This window comes from Penaeus chinensis, chromosome 15 (genome assembly GCF_019202785.1).
Source record: "Penaeus chinensis breed Huanghai No. 1 chromosome 15, ASM1920278v2, whole genome shotgun sequence".
NCBI classification, from domain to species: Eukaryota; Metazoa; Arthropoda; class Malacostraca; order Decapoda; family Penaeidae; genus Penaeus; species Penaeus chinensis.
In genome coordinates, this window is record NC_061833.1 from 2849779 (window position 1) to 2857278 (window position 7500).

The 7500-nt window shown below is 34.8% G+C and overlaps 3 non-coding genes across 3 annotated transcripts; 2 read left to right on the forward strand and 1 right to left on the reverse strand.

Moving 5' to 3' along the window:
• Positions 1–4625: 4625 nt before the first annotated feature.
• Positions 4626–4715, forward strand: Trnay-gua. Its single transcript is given in 2 exon segments — positions 4626–4662; positions 4680–4715. It is a non-coding gene; the product is annotated as a tRNA-Tyr (tRNA).
• Positions 4716–5249: 534 nt separating this feature from the next.
• On the forward strand, positions 5250–5321 carry Trnae-cuc. Its single transcript has one exon. It is a non-coding gene; the product is annotated as a tRNA-Glu (tRNA).
• Positions 5322–5973: 652 nt separating this feature from the next.
• Positions 5974–6046, reverse strand: Trnam-cau. The gene has a single exon. It is a non-coding gene; the product is annotated as a tRNA-Met (tRNA).
• Between the last annotated feature and the right edge of the window lie 1454 nt (positions 6047–7500).

Consider the following 7500-nt stretch of genomic DNA (forward strand, 5'->3'; position numbering starts at 1 on the left):
TCATTAATGGGGTTCACTTGGTGTTCAAAGGTTTCATAAGCCTGGTTGCGCCATCACTGATGAAGCCAGAACATATTCCCCTGACATACTTGGCCTCACTGGTGCTGGGCCACAGACTGTTTTTAACATTCTCCTGTAATTTCGTCCTCCTTAAGCTTCAAAATTGTAAAAGAATGCAACATTTAGCACTGAAACTTTATTAAACGATGTTATTTCTTATTCACAAATTAATTATTGATATTATGCGTATCATTTGTATGTGAACCTAAAACACCGAGAGGATTAGGGTATTGTCCTTAAAAATAGCATTTTTTCATTTCGATTATGTAAGGCTCACTCTTCAAAAACATTATGTCATCTCTTTTCTTGATAAGCCGCAGAAGCTGTATTTTCTGGGCCTTTGGGAAAGAGGCGTTATTTACTAATTGCGCCAGTTCAGTTGGTCAATAGGCCTGCTTCATTCTTCGTAGCTTCAATCGAGTGTCTTGGGACAAAGGCAAAAGTTTTACACACATTTATGTTGAGTAATATATCGATATTCTATAACATTCAAATTTTCTTTTTGTTTTTTCTACCAATGCATGCGGAAATTGATAATATACTGCAATTATACAGAAATAATATATAGCGACACTTTTTCGAGCCTTACCGAATAAAATGGTGCGCCTGCAAGTTGTATATTTTACAGATTCTTTCACACTGGTGTCCGCAACCGGTGGCAGCAACTAAATGCTGTGAGACTAGTGGCTCATCGACACGCGCTCCTTTTTTCAGCTCGGTTCAATATTATTGGACGTTTCTCTACTTCACATATCAGGTCTCTCTATTCATTTTCTCCTCCACCATCTTTACAATCGTCCATCGCCCAGGCCTGAGTGTTCCTAGAGCGTGAAGACTGAGAAGTGGACAGTGAGCGACGGTGATGAATACAGATTGCGCCGTATGAAAGCTCGCAATGGAAGCAATGCTTTACAGCGAGTGGCGGCAAGTGCGTGTGGCGGACGCAGGTTGCGGTACCGAGCCATCGCAAAGCTGGTTGCCTGGTAGTTGATCTCGTATGATAAGTTCCAATTGGAAATTATGGGAACAACTAGTTGCTACCATCGGCGTGGGAGATGACCATAACGATAGCCGTAACATAAGGTGTGCAACTCGCTTTGCCTTTTAATTCAGTCCACAAGTCGCTTATAGTCTCCATTCTCCCGTGAATACAAGGATTCCTTTTGTTCCAAGGCAAGGGTTGAGGGGCGGTGGTCATTCTATAGAACGATAGAATGAAAATAGGATTGTGAAACAGAAGCGTTTTGTTCGTTCCTCTATTTTTTTTTCAGGTAGTGCCATCAGCATGCAGCTTCCTATTTTACCAAGCAATATCCCTGGTAAACTTCAGGCCCTACTCTACTACCGGGGCCAAGTTTGTGGGGTATGGGGGGCGGCATAATTCCTATATATATGTGAATAAGGCGTAAGAAATTCACGTGTAACGGCATCAAATATAAATGGTTAATGTACGAATCGAATAACTGAGCTATACATCTGAGGTGAAATAGCACTATGATGAAGAATTGCAACGGAAAGGGTAGAAATGGCATTATGAGAAGGGCAATACGTCTAAGATGTTACAGGTTAATCAGTACTATATGGTAGCAATTTAGTTCAAAGGCTAGAGAGGGGGAGCTGCTGGGGTATAATATAAGGTAAGGGTCGGCAAAGTAGAAAAGGGTTAAGGAAGAAGGACGATTATACTAAGTGTAACAGACTTATGATGAAAAAATAAATAAAAAAATAGATTAAAAGGACTGGCAACTATTTTTTTTTATTATTTCCCTGGCAAACGTAAACCCAGCAAACGACGATTCCACGGGCAAGAAAGATAGAATGAAAATAAGATTGGGAAACAAGCGTTTTGTTCGTTCCTGTATTTTTTTTCAGGTAGTGCCATCAGTTGTAATATTTTCTCCATATGAATTTTAAAATTCTTACTGTGGCAGAAAACGAGACGCTGATGCTCTAAGCCAGTGTTTCCCAACCTTAAATACAGTCTTAACCTGGACCCTAAGTACAGTCTTAACCTGGACTAGCGACCCTGAGTATTTGAACATGTTAGTAATAAATCCAACCATTTTCATATTCGTTGTACTTGCAAATGTTTGTGAGCTTATGTTAAGATAGATAGATAGATAGATAGATAGATAGATAGATAGATAGATAGATAGATAGATAGATAGATAGATAGATAGATAGATAGATAGATAGATAGATAGATAGATAGATAGATAGATAGATAGATAGATAGATAGATAGATAGATAGATAGATAGATAGATAGATAGATAGATAGATAGATAGATAGATAGATAGATAGATAGATAGATAGATAGATAGATAGATAGATAGATAGATAGATAGATAGATAGATAGATAGATAGATAGATAGATAGATAGATAGATAGATAGATAGATAGATAGATAGATAGATAGATAGATAGATAGATAGATAGATAGATAGATAGATAGATAGATAGATAGATAGATAGATAGATAGATAGATAGATAGATAGATAGATAGATAGATAGATAGATAGATAGATAGATAGATAGATAGATAGATAGATAGATAGATAGATAGATAGATAGATAGATAGATAGATAGATAGATAGATAGATAGATAGATAGATAGATAGATAGATAGATAGATAGATAGATAGATAGATAGATAGATAGATAGATAGATAGATAGATAGATAGATAGATAGATAGATAGATAGATAGATAGATAGATAGATAGATAGATAGATAGATAGATAGATAGATAGATAGATAGATAGATAGATAGATAGATAGATAGATAGATAGATAGATAGATAGATAGATAGATAGATAGATAGATAGATAGATAGATAGATAGATAGATAGATAGATAGATAGATAGATAGATAGATAGATAGATAGATAGATAGATAGATAGATAGATAGATAGATAGATAGATAGATAGATAGATAGATAGATAGATAGATAGATAGATAGATAGATAGATAGATAGATAGATAGATAGATAGATAGATAGATAGATAGATAGATAGATAGATAGATAGATAGATAGATAGATAGATAGATAGATAGATAGATAGATAGATAGATAGATAGATAGATAGATAGATAGATAGATAGATAGATAGATAGATAGATAGATAGATAGATAGATAGATAGATAGATAGATAGATAGATAGATAGATAGATAGATAGATAGATAGATAGATAGATAGATAGATAGATAGATAGATAGATAGATAGATAGATAGATAGATAGATAGATAGATAGATAGATAGATAGATAGATAGATAGATAGATAGATAGATAGATAGATAGATAGATAGATAGATAGATAGATAGATAGATAGATAGATAGATAGATAGATAGATAGATAGATAGATAGATAGATAGATAGATAGATAGATAGATAGATAGATAGATAGATAGATAGATAGATAGATAGATAGATAGATAGATAGATAGATAGATAGATAGATAGATAGATAGATAGATAGATAGATAGATAGATAGATAGATAGATAGATAGATAGATAGATAGATAGATAGATAGATAGATAGATAGATAGATAGATAGATAGATAGATAGATAGATAGATAGATAGATAGATAGATAGATAGATAGATAGATAGATAGATAGATAGATAGATAGATAGATAGATAGATAGATAGATAGATAGATAGATAGATAGATAGATAGATAGATAGATAGATAGATAGATAGATAGATAGATAGATAGATAGATAGATAGATAGATAGATAGATAGATAGATAGATAGATAGATAGATAGATAGATAGATAGATAGATAGATAGATAGATAGATAGATAGATAGATAGATAGATAGATAGATAGATAGATAGATAGATAGATAGATAGATAGATAGATAGATAGATAGATAGATAGATAGATAGATAGATAGATAGATAGATAGATAGATAGATAGATAGATAGATAGATAGATAGATAGATAGATAGATAGATAGATAGATAGATAGATAGATAGATAGATAGATAGATAGATAGATAGATAGATAGATAGATAGATAGATAGATAGATAGATAGATAGATAGATAGATAGATAGATAGATAGATAGAGAGAGAGAGAGAGAGAGAGAGAGAGAGAGAGAGAGAGAGAGAGAGAGAGAGAGAGAGAGAGAGAGAGAGAGAGAGAGAGAGAGAGCGAGAGAGAGAGAGACAGACAGATACATATATACATAGGCGAGTATTCGGTTATGGCAAAAATGAGCCATGGGATTTAAAAAGTTTGAAACCACTGGTCTAACCAAAGATCTAACATAGGTACAGTAGCTGCATCATGAGAAAACAAACTATTCACGGTGTAACACAAAAATATCTTAGCTAAATATTATGCTAAGAGCTTGGGTACTTGTTCGGCACCTTGTTGTTAGAGGTCATAAAGTAAAGTGACTGGACTAGTTTAATACATCAAATACCGGATACTTTTTATCTTCAAAGAAGTAAGTTACCAGTAACCTGAAGTAGAGGGAATGACCATGATCGAACATACCTTTCCTATATAACATAATTAACTTATACTTATGACCTTCGATAGCTCAGTTGGTAGAGCGGTGGACTGTAGTCGGTTCGGAAGCAGACATCCATAGGTCACTGGTTCGAATCCGGTTCGAAGGATAATTTATACAAGGGCGTACCTCCCTCATATATCATATGCTCACGATTAATATACATAATAATAGTAATTCCATGCTCAATCTATGAATCATAACGAATTATTCCAGAAGTAGTAATGTGCCCTGTAAACCATCAAATTAAGAAGGCGTACATTTTTTTTAGAATATTCAGCAAAATAGTTAAAGGGCCGCTAAATTGCACAGAATATCATGAAATGCCATGATCTATACAGTTAATTTGTATTTCTTTTATTATTTTCCACAACTATATTCATACCTTCACTACTAATTACCTTCCCCTACCTGAAAATGGTTGCTTACATTAAAAACATATTATTGCACACTTTACTAAGGATGTAATTAAGTATCATGTAGACAAATCATAATGCATAAATGTTAATAGTAATATCTGTAAACGCAGAATATAGTATATATACATATTTTTACTTTATTTTATATGTTCGTTATTTATTTATTTATATTTGTCAGCATTATTATTTTTTTTACAATTTTTTAATCACACTTATTCATCATATCCCGTGTGGTCTAGTGGCTAGGATACGCGGCTCTCACCCGCGAGGCCCGGGTTCGATTCCCGGCACGGGAATGTTTTTTCATTTAAGTCTTCCACACACATTAGTGACTATACGAGGGTGCATTTAATATAAACATAATCTATATATAAATGTATATCCCATAAAATTGTTCATTTTACTAGAATAAAACACATTCTCTGCATATGTCTGCACACATGCTTATGCATATGCAAACAATACATACGTACATACACAAATACATATATATTCATATACATATACATGCATATATATATATATATACACATATACGCATATATATACACATATTTGCATATATATACGCATATATGTATATATATACAGATATACAAATATACATATACATATATATATATACGTATATAAACATATAAACATATATGTATACGCATATAAACATACATATATGACTACATATGTGTACATATATATGCATATGTATTCATGTGTATACATATGAATACATTTACGTATCACACACGCACATATATAAAGGATTGGCTATTATATAGGACATATGACAATTGTTTGCGACTACACAACCGCTATTTGCAACATCTTATGCTGCAAGGCATTGAAAATAACTACCAAGTGAGGATCGAACTCGCGACCTTGTGCATCAGCGAACCGCAAGATCGCTGAATTCTTGAAACTGTTACATCTGACGTCACAAAAACTTAATGCCCCGAGTGAGGATCGAACTCACGACCTTGAGATTATGAGACTCACGCGCTGCCTACTGCGCCATCGAGGCAACTTTCACTTTCCTTATATCAATTTCTGACAGACAGGAAAGTCATATTTTGGAAACCAAAGATAAGAATCTGTACAGTATGTATGCTCAGGTGGTACAGTATGCAGTGCTGTAGGTTACTCATAAACAAATGACTATATTGTTAGATCTCGATCAATCTAGTTTGTCGGCTAGTCTTAAACTAAGGTTAAATATAACTTTTGACAAAAAAGAAAGAAAAACAAAATTCACATGTCTCGAGTTAGGATCGAACCCAGGACCTTAAGATTATGAGACTCACGCGCTGCCTACTGTCCCTTCGACGCGATTTTCATGTAAAAGATGTTTTATTTCTGCGGAAAGCTGAAAGTAAAAAAAAGATAAAAAAAAAAAAAATAATAACATAAACGTGTGTGTGTGTGTGTGTGTGTGTGTGTGTGTGTGTGTGTGTGTGTGTGTGTGTGTGTGTGTGTGTGTGTGTGTGTGTGTGTGTGTGTGTGTGTGTGTGTGTGTGTGTGTGTGTGTGTGTGTCTGTGTGTGTGTGTGTGTGTGTGTAGATGAGAAAACGTACAAGCAGAGCACACTTATATGGATTGAATGGATGACTCGAAGAGGGACGGAAGCTCCTTATGAATGAAGCCTAAAGCAAACTGGTATTTATATATTTTTTGCTCATTAACTACTGTAATCACTGCCACTTGCATTCACACACACACACACACACACACACACACACACACACACACACACACACACACACACACACACACACACACACACACACACAACCAATACCCTTGAATGTAAAATTTGTACCGACTGCTTTAGTGTAGCCTCGTGATATAATCTTCACGATTAATCAAAAGGTCGGGTATTAGCCTGAATGTCATTTGCCACCACGAGATTTGGAGCCTTTACTATAACTGTAGTATAGTAGTATAGTAGTTCTGTCGAAGGCGTATTAGAGCCTTTCATAAACAAGTTATCATGGGCCACTTTCAAGGTTTCTTGGTTTGTATTTTTTTTAAGAATAAATACCATTAAATATGTATGTGTACAGTAAACTTCTTTTAATGAAGAAAATGTACTTGACAATAATCAGTGGAAGCTAAGGAATGGAAAAAAGAGCGGGGAACGTCATTCAACTGTTCATACCTCAACCAGTTCATACCATACAAAAACAGCCTGAAGCATCACTTAAATAATCTACCACACTAGAGCATATCACTCGCGTAATCTCTTCGCTCGCTGGATCATCGCGCTGATCGAGGCTTGCGAGAACATTCAACCGACTCAGCAATAGAATTCCAGCCCTCCGTCCCTCCCTTAGTCCCCGCTACCCGCTGTGTATTCCACAAAAGTCAGACTGAGAGAAAAAGGCCGGTCACGTCGACTGCATTGTTGCCTCTCTGAAAGCGGCGCGCACACGAGGAAGGTACTGCGAATGGCTCGTTCTTTCGTTCGCGAGATTAGGC